This window comes from Cucumis melo, chromosome 10, assembly GCF_025177605.1.
Source record: "Cucumis melo cultivar AY chromosome 10, USDA_Cmelo_AY_1.0, whole genome shotgun sequence".
Classification (NCBI taxonomy): domain Eukaryota; kingdom Viridiplantae; phylum Streptophyta; class Magnoliopsida; order Cucurbitales; family Cucurbitaceae; genus Cucumis; species Cucumis melo.
Genome location: NC_066866.1, coordinates 22,714,741 through 22,736,458, shown reverse-complemented (window position 1 = coordinate 22,736,458; position 21,718 = coordinate 22,714,741). Strand labels below are relative to the sequence as shown.

At 36.1% G+C, this 21,718-nt stretch overlaps 1 long non-coding RNA gene across 1 annotated transcript; it reads right to left on the bottom strand.

Annotated features, from left to right (window-relative positions):
- Positions 1-18,585: 18,585 nt before the first annotated feature.
- On the bottom strand, positions 18,586-20,022 carry LOC127151309 (uncharacterized). The gene is made up of 2 exons (XR_007824181.1): positions 19,927-20,022; positions 18,586-18,861 (listed from the first exon to the last, which is right to left on the bottom strand). It is a non-coding gene; the product is annotated as an uncharacterized LOC127151309 (long non-coding RNA).
- Between the last annotated feature and the right edge of the window lie 1,696 nt (positions 20,023-21,718).

Here is a 21,718-nt window from a genome sequence, read left to right as displayed (position 1 = left end):
CGATATATCAAATGAGATGACAATGAAGAGTATTAGCAATAGCATAAGTCCGTTTGGTGACAGTATATTGTTAAAATATGCAAGACCAATTAAAGACAAGAGTTGGTGTTTGATCTAATTAATTTAGAATGATGTTTGTTTTATACTTGATGTGGATGATGCTGAAATGGAAGGGTGAGCTTCGGGGTTTTAAAAGAGTGTTCGATAAAACAAACTTTGTTGGAGAAAGGCTAAAAAAAGATGTGTGTTTGAATTTATTGTTTGTGTTTTTGGTTTGTTATCAAAGGTTGTCTATAGGAGATGTTTGGGTGGGTGTTTGAAGACAACTATTTTTATTTTCTTTCTTAATTTTTCCATTTTTGTTCGGTCAATGAGTCTTAAAAATAATGGTTAGTGTCTCAATTATTAGTACTTCTTTGTTGTATTTAGAAGCTTTATATATTATGAAACTATTTTATGTACAATAAAGACAAAAAGAAAATTGTAATAATTAAACTTACCATACACATATTTATTGTGTGCAAAAATAGCAAAAATAAAACCCAACCCACACATACAAGATATAAAATACCACAAATGTCATCTTTATTGATATACATTTGATCCACCAAATATACACCTAATATACTTGATATCCCTTCATACACTTGATACGTCTGATACTTCTTGCACTACAAGAAGAAGGAGGACTGTCGACGCAAAGATGCGTTAGCAGAAGCCAGGACTACGTCGGGAGAGGCTACGTCAACACAGAAATGGATGTCGGCAAGAGTGTCGTGAGAGACGTGTCGTGAAAGGCACTCCCGATGCGCAAACGAGACGACGTTGGCAAAGGGTTACAATCGACACATAGTTCGCTGACATGGTCAACATGTTGGCAGTAGGAAATTGCCGACATTTGGTAACAGCGTCGCAAATAGGTTATTGTCGACGTCATCAAGTACGTCGGCGTACATGAACCATCGATACGACGTCGGCAGAACAGCCATTTGCGATGCATAAGGTGTGTTGTGAAAACCTTATTATAATCTTTTTAAATTTTTTATTTAATTTTTTTTTGCAGATTGGAATCGAATTCGATTTAAATTTATTCAAATAACTAACAATTAACATAAGTTTAATAAAATACCAAATAAAATTTATATTAAAAATAATTCAAAAATACACGTTCGTAATTCATAAATTACATACATAATGAAAACTAAAAACATAATCTAAGCGCCAGTGTCCCATGAAAATTCTCCCATGCCTTCGAACCTACAGTAACACAAAGTTAAATTTAAATATATATCACAAATAATATGAAATTAAAGAACATAAAAGTTGAAAATTATGTACCTCAATGAAATAAAGATCCTTTTGATGTCCGAGAGAGTTCATCAATCATTTTCCTCATGTCTTCTATCTGCCCAGCCTGTGCTTCCATATGGCAAGCATGTGCTTCTATGAAGCGAGCACTTTCTTCATGCTTCTTGTTAACTATCTTCTTCTACTACCTCAAGACGAGTTTTTAGCTTGTTAACTTCTGGGCCAGCTCTCACTTGACAAATGTAGATGAAGAACTGCTAGCAACGTGTCAGAACTTTGGCTTACGACCCAACTAAGACCTTTTGAGTAGCCCGATCGTCTACCCAAAACAGTCTCGCATATCTCGCCTTTAGAGAGTGGTTGAGAACCCTATGGGAAAGGCTGGTACTGGAGTTCCAGCATTTGATTCTGTAAATAAATTTTTATTAATTAAGTAAAATGTGTAAATTAACTATTGTGTGAAACAAGAAAAATACAGCTTATAAACAAACATACGCATCCGCAGCTGCCTGCAAAACGAACTGGCCACCGCGAGTGTGTGTTTTCCTGAATAACTCCACATGATCGATCAGATGACCTCATTATTGTGGCTGTAAGGCTGCTTCACTCTAGCAGTCTTGTTTATCAACAATTGCTCCTATATGCAAGCAATCAAAATGTTACATAAAAGAACAACTGAAGTATCATTTGAGAACATTAAAAGTTATAAATCACTTGAAATTGTCGAGTGAGGTAGTGTTGCAGAGGAAGTGCCAATCTTGCACCTGATTCCTCAATTTGGGGGTGGGTTGGCACAAACCTATTCAGGATCATCGAACTTCTTGAAATTTTGATGCTTCTAGCCCTTGATCAACTCCTTCCACACGATGAGCATTTGATGCTCAACAAATCGAGTAAGTGTTAGATCAGTGAAATCTAGCACAAACCATTACTATAAAAGAAAAGTACACACGGATTAAAATTGAGTCTATGTATACATGTATAGGTAACATATATGTACGGGTGATTTAAATACTTACTGGTAAACCACCCTTAACGAGCTCTATGTACTTTAGTGTCACATCAGCCCACTAAAGAAAGCAGACTGGAAAAGTGTCTCGCATTAACATGTCGATGGTATTGTTAAAACGAACGATGTGTGGCGAGATAGTCTTGTCCTACCCTGGAGCGATAGATATAGAGATGTTCTCATTTTGTGCAACATATCTATCCAACTTCAGGTTCTTAGAGTACGCTTGTCTCCTAGGAGTTCACTCATCTTCTATGAGTGTGCTCGTCTCCTAGGAGTGCGAGCAGCAGGTTAAGAGACATCTAGAAAAATAGAATAATTTCATAAATATAATAAAAAGACTTATACATAAATAATTTTTTATGTAACGGTGACTAACTAGATGTGTTACCAACTGATGACGTGCCTGAAACAATATTTAACTCCTCGGCATTAAAATTGAATAGATCATCACTCTCATCGAAACCGACGAAAAAGTTATACATAGTACTTATGGACATATAAACCAAAATTAATTAAACATATGAGAGTACTTGAAATTAAATATTAAAAGCGAAAAAAACTATGAATATGTGATTCATCAGTTATCGTTCTTTGTCATTGCTTGATCCCCTTTAAATGGATAATTGTTCATCATCATCGTTTATAAAGTCATCAATGACATGACGCACAATCGGTCTTTCAACCACTGTAGGATCAACGTCGACTCTGCATAGAGTGTTATCCTCAACGTGATCAGCAACACGATGATCGATAATACCTTGTACGGAATTTTTTTCCCTCTGATAGGACTAGCCTTGTACCGAGACTCACTACAAGATGGATAATGTGCCAAATCGTCGAACTTCTTCCAATACAACACACGATGATACTTACACACATGAATAGTCTCGTATCTCAAGCCTAAGTCATGCAACTTTCGTTTTGCTTCATAGAAAGAACTAAAGATTGTAGTATTACTCTAACGCCAAAAAAAATTTTGGAATTTAATTTATTATCTTAAGTGTAGTTATTGAAATTTTGGATGTTTTGAATTAAGTGACTTATGAACATTTGATTTTTATTAGACATCAAGAAAATGTCTAATGGTGATATTTATTTGGACAAAAGATTGATGTGATTGGTTGATTTTGATTTTGATAATGGAGATTTGATGGGTTTAAATAAGAAAGAGATTAAGTGATTTTAATTGATTAAATTAGGGAAAAGAGAGAAGAAAAATAATAATAAGCATATTATTATTTTTAAATAATAATAAGCATAGTATTATTTTTAAATAATAATAAGCATATTATTATTTTTTTTCTCTTTAAAAGGCCCATTGGGACCCGTGCACCATTAAACCACCATCTCCTTCATTGAGAAAGAAAAGAAAAAACCCTAGCCGCCGCCGGTCGCAGCTCTTCCGTCCGTCATTCTCCAGCCAAGCGCCGCCTCCGTGAAGCTTCTTCGGTCGCCGCCGTCTCCGTCGCATAGCCAAGCCGTGTTGCCTACCCAGCCGACTGCTCCCAAGCGAAATGCTCATCGGACCCGTGCCTCCAACCACCCATTCACCGCAGATCGAAACCCGACCCGCATCTCCTTCGCTTGGAAGCCGTCGCCGAGTGACCACGTTCCGTCTCAGCCGTCGCCCGAACCCGAAAACTCGACCCGCGCTCGCACCTCCATCACCGCGTGAAGCTGACCCGACTCGCATCTCTTCTCCGCGACCTAAGCCGTACCCGTACCCATCCGCGTCGAGCTGCACGCGTGCTGCGCCTGCACCGTAGTCGAGCCGCACACTCGCGTGAGCTGCGCGTGCCCCAGTCGAGCCGCACCTTCTGTCGCAAGCCGCGCCTGCGTCCCAACCCAGCTGCTTCACCTGTCTCGAGCCGACCAGCCAGTTCCTTCCTTCAGCCGAGTCGCCAGTCGGTTTTCCCCTCTCCAGCCGAGCCAGTTGAGCCGCCAAGCTCCTTTCAACCCTATTTTAACCCATATTTTTTGGTAAGCCTCGGTAGGTTTGATTTGGTTTTAGTCTATCCAGCTAAGGTTTATTTTGACCCTAACTAAGTTAATTGTTGGATTAAATTGACTATAGTTAATTGGAAGCCGAGCTGGGAATTTGTCCAACTAAGTCCAAATCGAGTTTGGCCTTGATCTTGGGTAAGTCACTTTAAATGGATTTTTGGACCTAAATTCTTTGAGGGTTAAATTATTAAATTGTGGTTTCCTAACCATTTAGGACTTTCGCTACTTGGGGAGCGTGATTTTACTACTAGAACTCGTTGAGCAACCTCCAGGTAAGAGATTCTCCTACTAGACCTTCGAATTATATTAAAGAGACCGCATGTATGAATATATGGTTACGCACGATTGATAGTTAAGTATATAACTCGAGGTTATTGAGAGAGAGACTGATATTGAAATTGTGCCTACTGGTTGACTCTATGGTTAGCGTGAATAGCACGTCGACGCTATCGCCTTCGTCCTAATGACATAGTTTTGTGGTTGAGGATGACGTGATATGATATGTCATGGTTTAATATGTTAGGCATGATTTTTGACGTAATTATGACGTGTTATGATAGGTTATGATGTGATTGATGAGATGTTGTGTACATGCTATGGGTAGGGTGTATGTGAGCTTCTTATTAGAGTCGTACCCACATGGGTGTCCTTCGGGATCACCACTCTTTTGACACAGACATGATGGAGAGATCCGACGGGATCGCTCACGCTTATGACTGCGTATTTCGACGGGATTACCAGTCTGACATTGACATAGACATGATGTGAGTGATCCGACGGGACCACTCATAGCCCGATCGTCTTAGGTGTTTCCTTGGGTTCACCAAAGACCAGCTTGTTCCTACGGGATCACAGATTGCACGTGTTCGGGGACGTGCCAGTTCAGAGGTACCACTCTTTAAGACTCTAATAGGAAGTTAACAGACATCTAGTGGGACTAGTAGTGGGTCCCTTACTGAGTATTTTATATTCACTCTTTCCATTTCTATTTTCTTCAGGCAGAGGTAGAGGTAAGGGCAAGGGCAAGCTGGCGAGCGACCAAAAGTGACCGTGGCGAGCCACAGGGAACTTATGCTTCCGCTTCACGTCATAGTTCAGACCTTAACGTTTGGATTTTTAGTTTATTCTTTATTTGTTATTTTATCTCTTTAAAAATTAGGTAGGGCCCGAGTTAGGATTTTACTTTTTTACTTATCTCTAATCACTTTTGTCTATGCTTTTAAATGAAAATTTTGAGGTTTTGTTTTATTTTATTTTTCCAAACTTTACAAATTTATTTATCTTTTAAATTATTAATGGCTTTGATTTAGTATAAGGAGTTGGGTCGTTACAATTACACATTGGAAATGCACGTTTTAACAGTTGTAATAACATGTCAAACAACTTGTTACTCTAACCATTAAGAATCTTTACATGTATCAACGTAACCAAAAAGTTAAGGGATGAAAATTTCAAATAGCTAGGTTATAACTCAAGACGAGCTTAGTATAATAACTCCTGAAATATATTTGTTGTCTCCTCTTCTACACCACTATTGAATGACATGTCATTTTCCAAACCTTTTTTCGTTGTTTCTTCTTCGTGTTTGATCGAAGCTTGTAAATCATGCAGCTTTTCCAACATTCCATTATCTTCATAAAACGAATTACTACTGGTTCCTTCAATATGGAAGGGGGCACGGTTAGTTCCTTCATGGAAAGGATCACTGCTAATTCCTTTGTCAAATTTTTATATACCTCTATACAAGTTCACTAGCTCTCCACGATACACCCATTCTATGTAGGAGGAGCACATTCCAAGGTTAATAATGTCTCTCCATTCCCACTAATGAGTCTCAATTCAAGTTCATACATCGCTTGCATGGACGTCTTATCCGTCCATACTCATCAACGTGATACTTTGTAAAGTCTAAAAGTTTGAAAACTCCCTCTCTATACTCAACCGATAATTTATTCCTAATATTCATCAAACTCTTGTACATCGTTAAAGATTTAGAACATAAATACGTGTAATTATCTTGCACTAAGGACAACCATAATTCTAACTAAATAAATACTCCCTTACTTGTAACAAACAACTCGTGTTCACAAATAATAAACTACAGGCTACCATAACTGCAAGATAGCCACAATATATCAATAAAAAGTTTCAAATTCTTCAATTTCAATAATTATTATCATAATTTCAATAATAATTATTTCCTAACATATTACAATTGTTAAAATTTCATTCACACGTATAATTTGGTTCTTAAACAATTAAATATACTTTATAACTAAAAAACTCTAATAATTTCAATTTACAATTTAAATTACAAAGATATTTACTTATTCAATCTACAAAGTTTTATACAATCTACAACATACATTATTCCCTAACATACACATACAATATTTATACAATCTACAATATACATTATTCCCTAACGTACATACACAATATTTGTACAATATACAATTTATGCATATAATATACAATATACAATTTATACATACAAGACAATTTATACATACAATATATAATATACAACTTATACATACAATCTAATATATATTTTTTAGAAACAAAAAAACAAAAAGAAAAAAATTCACGATTTTTATCGGTAGAGATGACAAACCAAATAGATAACGACACAAGGGTGGTGGGCGGCGGATAAGAAAGTAACGGATGACGGCGATGAACAGTGGTGTGGCGAGCGACAACTTCCTCTCCTCTCTTTGTCTTTTCTCTTTTCTCTTTTCTCTTTTCTTCGTGTGGTTCAGTGTTCTGTGAATCACATAACGAAAATGAGAGAATATCTCCTGACACATCCCAAAAACGTCGGGAGAACCCCCACCACTTGTAATGTCGTCACTTATGGCATCGTCAATTCTCCAAGAAAATTCTCCAAGAACTACCGACGTAGTCACTTATGGCGTCATGAGAACCTTGTCAAAAGCAGTCAAAATGTCACATATCTCAGGACATTATCTATCCTATGTCGACAAAGGTACGATCTCTCATGACGCCATGCATTTTGGCGTCCTGAAATGGTTGTCATAATATTTTAAATGTGCAACCTTTGCTAATACAATCAAAGCAACGTTGGCAAAAAGTCGACCTCTCACGACGCCTTGCGTGCAACGTCGGCAATATCGCGAAAAGTCTATATTATCATTTAAATTAAACGTTTTTGCAACGTCTCCTCCCTTGAAGTTGTGGAAGCCTCATCCTCTATCGACGTCGTTGGTATGACGTCACTAGGACCCCATACTGTCGAGCCTTCTTCACGACGTCGCGGAAAGGTTCTTCTTACGACATCCCTTTTCCCAATGCCTACTTTTGCATCGACAGAGCTTCGATTTTTTTATTGTGTTGATAGATACACTTTGGGCCTTAATACACTTGATATTCTATGATACATATGATACATCTTGATACACCTAATACTTTTTGATATACTTGATACATTTGTTACACTTTGATTCTTCTGGATACTTTTAATACTCATTAACTCTTAATACACTTGATATACTCAATACTCTTTGATACACTTAATTTGCTCTCGATGTACACTTGATACACCTAATATCCTTGAAATGCACTACTGATACACTTGTTATGTTCACTAATAATACACTTGCTTTAGTTTGATACGCTTGATGTAATGTAGATACACTTATTATGCATCACCGTTACACCGGATGGATTTAATACAATTTGGTATGCTTGATTCACTTATACACTTGATGAATTTAATATGCTTGATACACATGATGTATTTCATACACCTAATGTACTACTGATACACTTTAATTTGTATGCTTTTCTGATATACTTGGTTGATTAAATATGTTTGATATACTTGAAGTCCTACTGATACACTTATACGTTATTGATATACATTTTACACTTTATTGTTGATATATTTTATACTTGATAATGATGCACTTGACAAAGGTACACCGATATATACTTTAATAATATATTTGTTGATGTGTTTGATTGAGTTGATATACCTTATAATGACATATATTTTAAAATTAAATAAATAGGCTTACTTGTACACTTTGATATTTGTGTATATCAGCTTATAAGTGATGCACACTATTAAACGTAAGTTATTTAAATGTTTTAAATTTAACATTATTTGAGTAAATATATATAGGTTTGTGGTAATTTTGAAATTAATGAATCTTCATCATGATTTAAGGCTCCTTTGTGCATCCTTTTAATTTGAAAAAGGTGGGTTGCCATACTTGAATCTACAGCGGTGAGACAGAGAAAGCTTGAGTTTGCTAAATCCAATTTCTGTGTACAAAAACTAATTTTGAACTTTAGTTTTTTATTCATAACTTTTAAATTTATTGTGGATACAAATATCAAATGGAATTCAACAAAGTATAAAAAGAGGAAGCATTAAAAGGAGATGACGCACCAAATAGAGGATAATGTAAAGAACAGTTTGGAAATAATAAAAAACTTAAAACAGAGAATATCCCCGACATATTTTCTAAACATTATTCTCAATATTTGCTACCCATACCATTTCCGATTACTTCAAAAGAGAAACTAAAATTTCAACAAATATAGCAAAATATCACAATCTATGAGTGATAGACCATGATCAGCCTAAATAGACTTACCATATGTGTTTATCATACTAATAGACAAAGATAGTAGTTTATCATTATCTATCACGGTATATGTATTATGATATTTTGTTATATTTTATAAGTATTGTTTCATTTTATTATATTTGAAGATAAGCACACAATTATATACATACATACATATATTATTACTTTTTTAAAGGAATTCTTTCATGTTTCACAAACTTATTTATTTTTGCAAAAACGACAAGAAGTTAAGCCCTGTTCACACGTTACATCTGATATACACTTGATGCACCGTTGATACATACTTCATACAATTGATATACTAGACACACTCAATACACTACTAATATAATTTGATACATTATTGATATTCACTTTTATGTGTTTGATACAAAGAGATATACACTTTGTTATACTCATAGATCAGTGATATTAAAATAGTAATTATTATATATTCGAATCGTTAAGATAGTGATGGACACAAAAACACCTGCGACTTTAGTTTCAAACTCTCTCAAATAAAATATGCTAAATTGTTTTTATATTATAAGGTTGAGAGTGGTATACGGACAAAACTTTTGTGCAGTTATAAAATAATTTTTTTATAAAACGAATTCCTTGTTGTGGGTTGTTGGCTTTTCTTCGGTGTAGAAGTTTCCATGCAAATTCTTGTAGTTTTTTTTTTTAATTTCTCAATTACTTTATGTTTATTCATTTAGAAGAAGTAAGAGGCTTTTTTTTTCCAACAATGGTATTATAAATGATGCAATCCCTTTGCTTACGACGTTGTTTATATGGAAACACCAAAAATCTATAAGGGAATTAAAAACCAAAAGGGCCGTTTGTATTGGAAATGACTTATTGGGCTTGGCCCAAATAGCAACTATCAAACTTTGTCCCACATGGATAAATCTTAAAGTGGGATGAGGAAATATAAACTCCTATCATTGAAGGTGACTACAAACCAAGTTAGTGGTGATAGTATAACCCTGTCTCACACGTGCGTTGCCATCGTCGTCCATCCGGTTGGACGGGCTCGGGAACTGGATGGACTCGGGCAACCGCAGTACGTGGTGCACATTCACGTAGTTCGAACGTACGTGAAATGTGTCCTACGTTCTCTTTGCCAGATTTTTACTCCCTCACCCCTCTATAAATTAGAGAGAACCCATTCATCAAATCACACAATTCACTTCATTACTCTCTTCCTCTCATTCATCCTATTCGCCCTGTGTTCTGAGCTTATATAAGCCCTTTCTATTCTCTTCCCTGTACTTACGAGTGCACGTTCGTATCGGGAAGCTGTGTTAACCTTGGGGAGCAAACGGCATAACGATTAGCACCACGGTCAGCCAAAATTGCTACAAGACCGTTCGAGGACACCTGTTAAACCATATGTCAGACCAGATGTTTGACCTCTTCGTAGTCCAAAAATATGCCAAGGACATCTGGAGCACCCTGGAAACACGATATGGAGAAGATGATGCTGGACGGAAAAAAATATGTGGTTGGAAAATGGCTACAATTCCAGATGACAGACGACAAACCAGTCGTGGAACAAATACATGAGTACGAGAACTTGGTGGCAAACGTCCTGTCTGAAGGCATGAAGATGTGCGAAATACTTCAAGCAAATGTCCTGTTAGAAAAATTTTCTCCATCCTGGAATGACTACCGTAATCATCTCAAGCACAAGAAGAAGGATCTAAAGCTCTAGGAACTCATCAGTCATATGCGCACGGAAGAAGCCAACAGACTGAAAGATAAGTTAGCCTCCCAAAATTCAAATTCAGTTAATGCTAACTTAGTCGAATCGTCCTTTGTAAACAGAGACAGAACGAAGCAGGAAAAAGGGCATAAAGGGAAAAACTCAGAGAAGAGACAGTTCAAGACTACTAGGCGACAAATTAAGAAGAAAAAGCTGGTTTACTACGTGTGCGGAAAGGAAGGGCACAAATCATACCAATGCAACTAGAGGAAAGGGAGGCCAAGTCAGAAACCAACACCTCAAGCCAATCTAGCAGAACAAGACAGTGAGGTCATAGCAGCCATAGTAGAGGCCAATCTGATAGAAAACAAGACGGACTGGATTCTCGATACTGGAGCCTCGAGACCCTTCTGCACCAATCGTGAACTTCTCCATGACTACGAAGACACTGCCGATGGAGAATGCGTGTTCATGGGAAACTCAGCCACTACAAGAGTAATCGGGAAAGGGAAGGTTATTTTAAAGTTAACTTCTGGCAAAACTTTATCTTTAAGTAATGTTCTGTATCTCCCTTCCCTACGTAGGAACCTAGTGTCTGGGAGTCTGTTGAATCGGGTCGGGCTTAAAATTGTGCTAGAAGGTGACAAAGTTGTCCTCACCAAAAATGGAGATTTTGTCGGTAAGGGGTATCTTTCCAATGGTTTATTTGTGTTAAACACGATTTCCATGAATGAAAATGCTTCCAGTTCTGCTTACTTGATTGAATCTGCTAACTTATGGCATGGTAGACTAGGACATGTGAACTTTGCATCAATTAGAAAACTTAAAGACTTGAGACTCATAAATACTTTTGAGTCGCATGAAACTGGTAAATGCCCCATTTGCGTAGAAAGTAAATTCCATAAGAAGCATTTCAAACCAGTTGAATATAGAACTACTGAGCTGTTAGAATTAATTCACTCGGATCTAGCCGACTTTAGAACCACTACTAGTAGAGGTGGTAAAAACTACTATGTATCCTTTGTTGATGATTACTCTAGATTCACTAAGATATACCTGATAAAAACAAAAAATGAAGTTGTCAGTATGTTCTTAAAATTCAAGGCAGAATCTAAGAATCAGTTAGGAAAAAGAATAAAAAGATTAAGATCAGATAGAGGTGGTGAGTATTCTGATAAAACTCTTAAAGAATTTTGTGAATCAAATGGTATCATCCATGAATTTACTGCTCCTTACTCACCACAACAAAATGGCATAACAAAACGAAAAAATAGAACTCTAAAAGAAATGATGAATGCCATGTTATTAAGCTCCGGCCTATCTGATAATATGTGGGGAGAAGCCGTGTTGTCTGCATGTTTTATTCTTAACAGGATTCCCCACAAAAGGCTAGACAAAACTCCATACGAACTCTGGAAAGGACATGCACCAAATCTTTCCTACCTAAAGGTCTGGGGATGCTTGGCTAAGGTACCATTTCCTGCATTGAAGAAAACTACGGTAGGATCTAAAACCTTTGACTGCATTTTTATCGGGTATGCTCAAAATAGTGCTGCATATAGGTTTATGTGTTTAAATGATAAAACTATAAACGAATCTAGAGATGCAGAATTCTTTGAGCATGTTTTTCCGTTAAAACAATCATTGTATGCTCCTAGCCTATCTAACAGAATGCATGATCCTGAAATCGTTAGAGAAACACCTGTTTCTGAAACTGTTGATACTCCAAACCTAAGTTGTGAATTAGAACTTAGGAGAAGTAAAAGACAAAGAACTGAGAAAAGTTTCGATCCAGATTTCCTAAGCACCTTCATAGTGGAAAGGCGTGATGAAATTGACTGTAACTTCACAAACTTGTACTTAATAGATGAGGATCCTAAAACTTACCAAGAAGCGCTAAACTCTGTAGATTCAAGTATGTGGAAATAGGCCAATAAAAGTGAATTAGACTCACTGGTCATGAATCATACATGGGAACTGGTGGACCTTCCTATGGGAAACAAGCCAATTAGATGTAAGTGGATCTTTAAAAGAAAAACAAAACCAAATGGATCAATAGAAAAATACAAGGCTAGATTAGTGGTAGTAGGATATACCTAGAAACAAGGTGTTGACTATTTTGACACATATTCCCCTGTAACTAAGATAAACCACAATTAGGGCCTTGATTGCTTTGGCCGCAATACATAACCTTCTTATTCACCAAATGGACGTAAAAACAGCCTTTTTAAATGGTGACTTAGAAGAAGAAATTTATATGACACAACCAGAAGGCTTTGAAATCTCTGGGCAAGGAAACAAAGTGTGTAAACTGAGAAAGTCCCTATACGGTCTCAAGCAAGCTCCCAAGCACTGGTACGAAAAATTTAACAATACGTTGATAACCAATGGATTTAAAATAAATTCCTCTGACACGTGTATTTATTCAAAGATGGTTGGAGCTGATTGCATATTAATATGTCTATATGTTGACGACATGTTAATCTTTGGAACAAACATGGAGTTAATAACTGATACTAAGTTTTTCCTCTCGTCACACTTCGAAATGAAAGACCTGGGAGAAGTAGACGTAATCCTAGATGTTAAAATCAGGAAAAACAAAACCAGTTTGTCTCTATGTCAATCTCATTACGTAGAGAAAATACTAAAGAATTTTGATTCCTTTGATGTTTCTTCTGTGAGAACTCCCTTTGACGCTAGTAAACATCTTAAGAAGAATAAAGGAGATAGTGTGTCTCAACCCGAATATGCAAAGATCATAGGTAGTGTGATGTATTTAATGAATTACACTAGACCAGATATTGCATATGTTGTCAGTAGATTAAGTAGATATACACACAATCCTAATAGATACCACTAGGATGCCTTACGCCATCTGTTGAGATATCTTAAAGGGACGATAGATTGCTGTCTACACTTCAACAAATTTCCTGCCGTACTAGAAGGATATTGTGATGCAAACTGGGTCACAGATAATGATGAGGTTAACTCTACTAGTGGGTATGTAATTTTACTCGGAGGTGGAGCTATATCTTGGAAGTCTACAAAACAGACTTGTATAGCCAGATCCACGATGGAATCCGAGTTCATAGCACTAAAGTTGGCAGGACAGGAGGCTGAGTGGATAAAAAATCTACTAGGAGAAGTACCATTATGGGGGACATCTGTACCGGTGTCCATACAGTGTGATTCGCAAGCTGCGATATGTACTGTCAAGAACAGTGTTTATAATGGTAAAAGTAGACACATACGTCTTAGGCATGCAGTAGTAAAACAACTGCTAAAGGAAGGAACCATCTCCTTGGAATTTGTTCGATCTGAGAAGAACTTGGCTGATCCTTTAACCAAAGAACTAACAAGGAAAATGGTATTAGATTCCTCTGTGAACATGGGCCTAAAGTCCTTCGGAGATCCATAGCACTTGATAAATGGGTGGTCTATTGCGATAGACTTGATGGTCCATAGCCCCTTATTGGGTGGTCTGTTGCGATAGACTTGACGGTCCATAGTCCATCGTGTGGACAGTCCTTAAATGGACTAGATGGATGATCAAAAACCTGTGAGTTCATAATCGGTATGGACAATGAAGTCTCCATAGCTCTTTTTGAGTGGTTTGACTTGACAAACTTGATGGAGCATATAACGTGACAGTGAAGGTGGGGCCGCCTTCTATGAAAGAGTTGAAAGGTCTCTTTCTAAAGCTCTCACGACGACCCGAGGTTCGGTCTATGTGCATGGCCAAAAAGGCACAAGTTTATGTTGCAGAAACAAAGGCTTTTCCCTAGAGATAGAGCGTGTAGTAAGGGTCTCAACCAAGTGTTACAAGGAGTTCAAGATATAATTCACTCCCTCTAAACAAGGTTGTTGCCTTACTTCACTACGCATCAATTCAAATCTTCGGATATTAGTGCCTAAGCTTAATATCTCCTCTATGCTCAGAACAAATCTCATTCTTTTTCACTTACCCGAAAACTTTGCTATAACAGTCATTTGTGGGGGATTATTGGAAATGACTTATTGGGCTTGGCCCAAATAGCAAAACTATCAAACTTTGCCCCACATGGATAAATCTTGAAGTGGGATGAGGAAATATAAACTCCTATCATTGAAGGGGACTACAAACCAAGTTAGTGGTGATAGTATAACCCTGTCCCACACGCGCGCCGCCGCCGTCCGTCCGGTCGGACGGACGGGCGGGACTTGGGAAACCGCGCTTGCGCGAAAGATAGGAATATAATTTTATTTCTATTTCTTATTCTTTGGAAGCTAGGACACGTGTAATCTTTTTAGGCAATCAAGGTGTCGACGCGGTTCAAACGTACGTACATGACGCACATTCATGCAGTTCAAACGTACGTGAAACGTGTCCTACGTTCTTTCTGCCAGATTTTTGTGAAGTTCGTTCTCGTCCTCTTCTTCCCGATAAAGACTCTCCTCCATGCACTTCCTCCCTCACCCCTCTATAAATTGGAGAGAACCCATTCATCAAATCACACAATTCACTTCAATCCTCTCTTCCTCTCATATCCTATTCGCCCTGTGTTCTGTGCTTATATAAGCCCTTTGTTTCTATTCCCTGTACTTACGAGTGCACGTTCGTACCGGGGAAGCTGTGTTAACCTTGGAGAGCAAACAACATAACGATTAGCACCACGGTCAGCCGAAATTGCTTTCAGGGCAGTGGTTCGTCACGACACAGCAATAAATCTGATCGACCTTACCTTTTAACAGTTTGACTCATGATTTTATGATTGCATCTTAGAATTTAAGATGCCTGGAAGAAAAAAAATGAGAATATAATGTCTAGAATTTTAAAATACTTAGCATTTGTTTGTTGCATTATAATACTATCATATTCGACATAAATAAATATTTTAATTATGTGATCCCTTTTAGAGAAAATGGTATCGATAGTTTAGAATAAAAAGTTTCGATGAAATATGGTCTATCTTTTAAAAACAAAAAAAAAAACTTCTCTTTTCTTCATTTTGCAACTTGGCTCTTTTTTACGAGATTCTTATTTTCTTGTCTTCTTCTTCTTATTTACAATTCTTTTTTTTTTCTTTTTTCGATTTGTTTTGCATATCTTTTTTTGCTTTTTCTCGTTTTTTCTTCATTTTTACTTCATTTCTTTTCTTTCTTTTTTAGCGTAATTTTGCATCGAAAATTGAGAATAGAGCATACAATATTCTTTGAGCATCGAGCATCGAGTAGCAAATATATAACATAAAGCATATAAGAATATGAAACATAGAACGTAAAGCATAGAACACCAAATATCTAGTATCTTGTATTTGGTATCGAATATCACAAATCAAGTATCTAGTGTATAGCATTGAGCATATGATATATAACATGAAGCATATATCTAATATCGACCATCGTTCATTGTGTATCAAGTGGTGTTCTCGATTGCAAGTGTGTAGATGGTTTTCAAGGTTGAACTGATAAATTCAAGAGATGCTAACGTAATCAAAAGACCACTTTTCATTGATTTAAAAAAATGTATATTTTTCATTTTTTTCCCCTAAAAGGGGTGATTTGTTATAAGAACCCGTCGCTTTAAAATGTTATTCAACAATAAAGTATTAAATTCAGAATTAATTTTCATAAATATAGCAAAACACAACAATATTTACGGCCCGTGTAATAAAAAGCAAAAGCCCATAAAGCCAGTACAATATTTTTATAAATTCTAGATTTACCCTTGAATATTGCAAACAATTCGTTACTTTCTCTTTCTTCTCTTTGCGATTTATTTATTTTCTCTTTTAGATTTCTTGATCTCCTCTTCCAAATTTTTTATCTTCTATTTTTAAACGATTCATTCTTCTGTTTAAATCTTCTATTTCATCTTTACCGTTTTTGGCGAGATTCTTTGAATCTACTTCATATGCCTCATATTCGAGAATATCAAGATCGTCTAAATATCATTTTGACATGATCTAAATGATCGTTTACCATGGTCAACATGATCGTTTAAATTTGAAGCATTTTTTCCATCATTTAAAATGATCTAAACGATCGTGTTGACATTATATAAACGATTGCTTACCATAGTCAACGCGATCATTAGATTTGAAGTTTTTAATGATCATTTACATTGGACTACACAATTTCTTACCATAATCAACACAATTGTCTTTCATGATTGATACGATTGTTTAGCATAGTTAACACGATCGTTTAAATTTGGAGTCTTTTTCCCCCATTGTTAAAAAAGATCTACATGATCGTGTATCATGAGCTAAACAATAGTAGATTATTTGATTAGACTATAGTACACGATCGTTTAGAAAAAGATCATTCGTGCGCGCGTGACCAATTAATCTGGTATTGACTACGGCACTTTTGGTATTTTCCATTGCAGGCCTATGGGTTTTTTTCGTTTTTAGAATTGTTCTATACAAAGTATGTATTTTACCAGTTTGTTATATTTTTGAAAAATCCCCAAGAAAAAAACCATGAGTAAAAACATGATTCGTAACAATATTTCAATAATAAAAGAATTAACATGAGATACATGATGGAAATCGAAACAAGTGCAACGAAAATAAGATTGGATTTTTACCCTAATTAAAATTAAACTAAATTTAGTGATTAACATGCCCTAAATAAAACGAAATTAGGGTTTTTAGAAATGACTTACCTTCGAAGCCTCCTGAACCTCGATATCATCTCACGAGTACAAACTAGGACCACCACTGGTGTTGACCCGCTATTCTCCAAACTTAGAATCAGGTGGCGGGATCCGATATATGAAGGAGATAAAGACAGAGGAATGGAAATTAGAGAAACATAATTGGGAAAAAAAATTGGTGATCTTAATATTTTTAAGTGTAAATCAAAGTGGTCAAAATTTTTGAAAATTTGAAAATATTATCCTTGTAGAAACAATTTACATGCAAAATTTGCATTGAATTGTATCACCAAAGCCCAATACCTCATAAGCCACTAACCATTTGTGGATTTATTCACCATTCCATTTCTCTTAGTGGGTTTGGTGTCATCACCATGAGCTTCTACTTAGCCCACTAAGAGTTGATAAGATTATCCAAGGACAAAATGGTCATTTAACCATTCTAGTCAAAGTCCAACTTTGACTTTTCATATCAAACGTCAACATTTTGACTTTTTATCATTTTTTCTGTCTTGACTAATTTCGATCTCTCTAACATGAATTGACATTCATCGGTTTGAAATTCAAATCACATTTGAATATAAAAGTCGGTCACATTTGATTTAGTCCTTAAGGAAACAACTTATCTATTAACTCTAAAACAGATAGGAGTGAATTTCATCTTGCACCCTATGTCCCTAGCTATCCACCCAGTCTCACCCTTGAAATGGGAGGCTTGTTGGACCAGCACCATTGAGCTGCCCTCACCTATGCAAATTTAAGGACAATTCCGTGTGAAAAGAAGTTCATAGTTAGCTCAAGATTAGGATTAAGTTACCTACACTACAAGAAATCTGACCTTTAATGTCGGTTTAAAACCGACATTAGAAGACTTTAATGTCACTTGGCGACCGACATCTTTGCGAGCGTTATTAAAGGGCTTTAATGTCGGTTGGGCTAACCGACATTAAAGACATCTTTAATGTCGGTTATAAACTGACATTAAAGGCCTTCAATGTCGGTTATAAACCGACATCTTTGAAAGTGTTATTGAAGGCCTTTAATGTCGGTTCATCTTTAATGTCGGTGGATAACCGACATTAAATGTGTCTTTAATGTCGCTTATGATACATCTTTAATGTCGTTTTTCCATCGACATTAAAGATGTCTTTAATTTTTTTTAACCGACATTAAAGCTGTCTTAAATGTCGTTTTGAAACCGACATTAACAATGTCTTTAATGTCGTTTTTTCAAATTTATTTTTATTAAATCCTTGCATTATTGTCCATTTTGTATGACACCAAATAGTTAAAAATGAAATCTTTTACTTGTACATATACAAAATGAAATCCTAATAATGTGTACATTTATATACAACTTGGATCCAAACACAGAAATTATGAAGCTTAATTATTACACTGATCATCCTTTGAAAAAAAAAAAGAAAAAGAATATATTGAGAGAGCAATAACTAAAACTGCAACTAATAGCAAACTAGAACGCTTCACAAATGACTAACTTCAAGATCTTGTCACAAAGATGAGGGTCTGGCTAATTGTACTCACTTGCAACCATTTCTTCTATTGCAGTCATTTGTTTAGTGATAACTCCCTGTAAAAGACATCAAGATGGTTGAATTGATAAGTAACAATGTTAAGACCTAGTTGCTAGTAGAAATATCAAAATATCAAAATGAGGATGATATGATAGTTCCAAACAAAGGCAAGATTTTGTTAACTTCCCATGAACAAATTGTTATCAACTTTCTATTCATGTTTTTCAAAAACCAAGTCAAATTTTGAGAAATAATCACCACCATAATAGTCTTTTCATTGCCAAACAAAAGAAATGAGACTCTAGCTATACTATTTAAATGAAAAAGGTTGGTCAGCCATGCAAGGTGCAACAATAGTTATAAGTTATAAATTTCTGCAAAGACTGCAATCAAAAGGTCCCACCACGACCATGCAAACTTAAAATAAATATTCTCTAAGATGTCTTCTCTCGATGATATTGATACTTAGATAACCAAAAGTGCCCAAAGGCAAATACACAATCCTCTCCTCCACGGAGAATTTACTTCAAAAACAAGTTAGCCTCTCACTCTAACAAACAATTATTTATGTACACACTAACTGGAAAACAACCCCCAACTCCCTCTCCCAAATGGTCCCCACAAATACTCTCTCATCTCACTCAACACTTCCCTCCCCAGCAGCACCGGTTTCACCTCCATTGACCTTTTTGCCCCTTCTTTGATATGTAACTTGAATTGGTAGCCAAACATATTCTACCCGTGGTATATGAATTAATGTAACTATCAAGTAACTACAACTCTACAAGAAACTATAATTGGGAATTGAACTCAGACTCAACAACTTCATTGACTTAGAATAAAACATAACAGTAGCAGAAAAAGGGGCTAAGAACCTAAGAAAAGTTCTTGAGAGGTTATGAACTAAAATTCAGCAAACACGGGCAAAAGCGGTGTTCATGGAAAGTGCTCATGTATATTAAAAATATTGACATACACATCTATAAACATTATATATATTGAAAATATTAAAATATCACTGGAGGCTACAATCAAAGGTTTTTTATAAGATAAAGGAATAGCTCCAGCCAATTCATGACAAAATATACAGAGAATTCAAATGCAGATGTAAAAAAACTTACTTGAGGATAAAGATCACAAGTTCCCATCTCCTTAACAGCTAAAGGCAATCTCTCTCCATCAGTAACCTATGAAGCAAAAAAAGCACACAACTAAGGCCACACCAAAAACAATTTAATGATCAATAAAAGGTTACAAATAAAACCATTCCAGACCTCAAAGTCTACTCCCACACTTTTGATGTTTACTGTTTGAATTTCATTATGCTTAGCCCATATTATCTTTCTACCATTGTCCATACTTGCAATAGGTACTTTCCGGCCAAGTTTTACCATAATAGTTCCTTCATCATAACCAATCACAACCCTGTAGGGAGTAGTAGAATTTCAGGCATGTTCAGGTCATTGTAAATTTTAAGAATTATAGAAATTTTTGGTTGAAACCCCACTGGAATTCTTCTTGATCATAACATCATGCTAATTTAACCAATACCATAGGAGGATGGGTATGGGTAGGGATCTCAAGTTAATGTTTTAAAAAAATAGAAATAAAGGTATAGTATTAAAAAATCCTACACCAGGACATGAAAGAAATGTAACAGAGATTTTAACGTAAGCAAGGAAGTCGAAAATTGATTAACTTACCGGCGTGAGCTCTTCATGTATCCAATTGCCCAAACTCGTTCAAGGCCATAATTTAATGTATTTTCAAGCCTGTAAATCAGAAATAATTACAACTAGTGGAAATGCCAATGAAGCAGACAGAATTCCACAAAATATAGATACAAAAAGTAACAAAATATATTAACGAAAAGCAACTGACAGCCCATAACAGACCAAGTCGTCTGTCTCAAAAAGAAAAACAAGCAGACCTGCGTAGTGGCAGGTGCTGTTTTGGATTCTTCCTTTGCGGATTTATTCATCTCACTGCCACCCATGATTCTATATCAAGCAGATGCCACCTTCCAATAAAAGTTCAAAACATCCTACATTAAGAAGAAATACATCATATCAGTTGTTTTTATCCCTCACTTCACACTAACCAAACTATTGAAGTCTTACTTTCCTTTGATGCATGAAAGTATGATAATTCTTTACATCGGAATATTATATTTAACCCAACAAAGAGAGGGAAGTAGAAGCACCAACTTCACTGCCAGAGGAACTTAAAAGAAGCTACACAAGTTGGCTTGAATCAATCATACCTAGTTCGAGCCATCTTTCAAAGGCAAAATTTATACACTTTGGCAACAACCTTCCTTCAAAGAGTAAAAGTTGTCTGATTTCATTGGCTGTGCTAGATTAGCAAATGAAATCAAGAAAATTTCTCTTTGAAGGAAAGTAGTGGGTTCCAACATGATGATTTCCTTTTTCCTCTCTTGATAGAAATATAGAAACTAGACATAGTACAAAAGAGAGGGCACACACAAAAAAAGAAATACCCCCAAAAGATATGAAAAGCCTTTGTAGATAACATCCCCAAAAGGAAACTTTGGAGTGAGCCACACACCAGGCTCCTCCTAATGCTCGTGCCCTTGAAGTTCCCACCTTACTTTCTGACCAAATTTTCCAAATAAAAACAAGTAGAAACCCCACTTGCCAGAGAAGCCAACCTTTATTACAAAGGAGGATAGATAATAAGCTCCTCCACCATATCCTCAAAATTTCTATTCAAATTGAATCATACATTAAAAAAAATCTGGAGAAATTTCCCACAAACCGTCATAGCAAATGAGCACAGGACTGCTTCCTCAATAAAATTAACATTTGATTTTAAAAAAGCGAAGGTGGGTGGAACACGTCTGGAATCCTTACTAGAGAAAGATACAGATAAGCCAAATGGCCGGAATAAAAT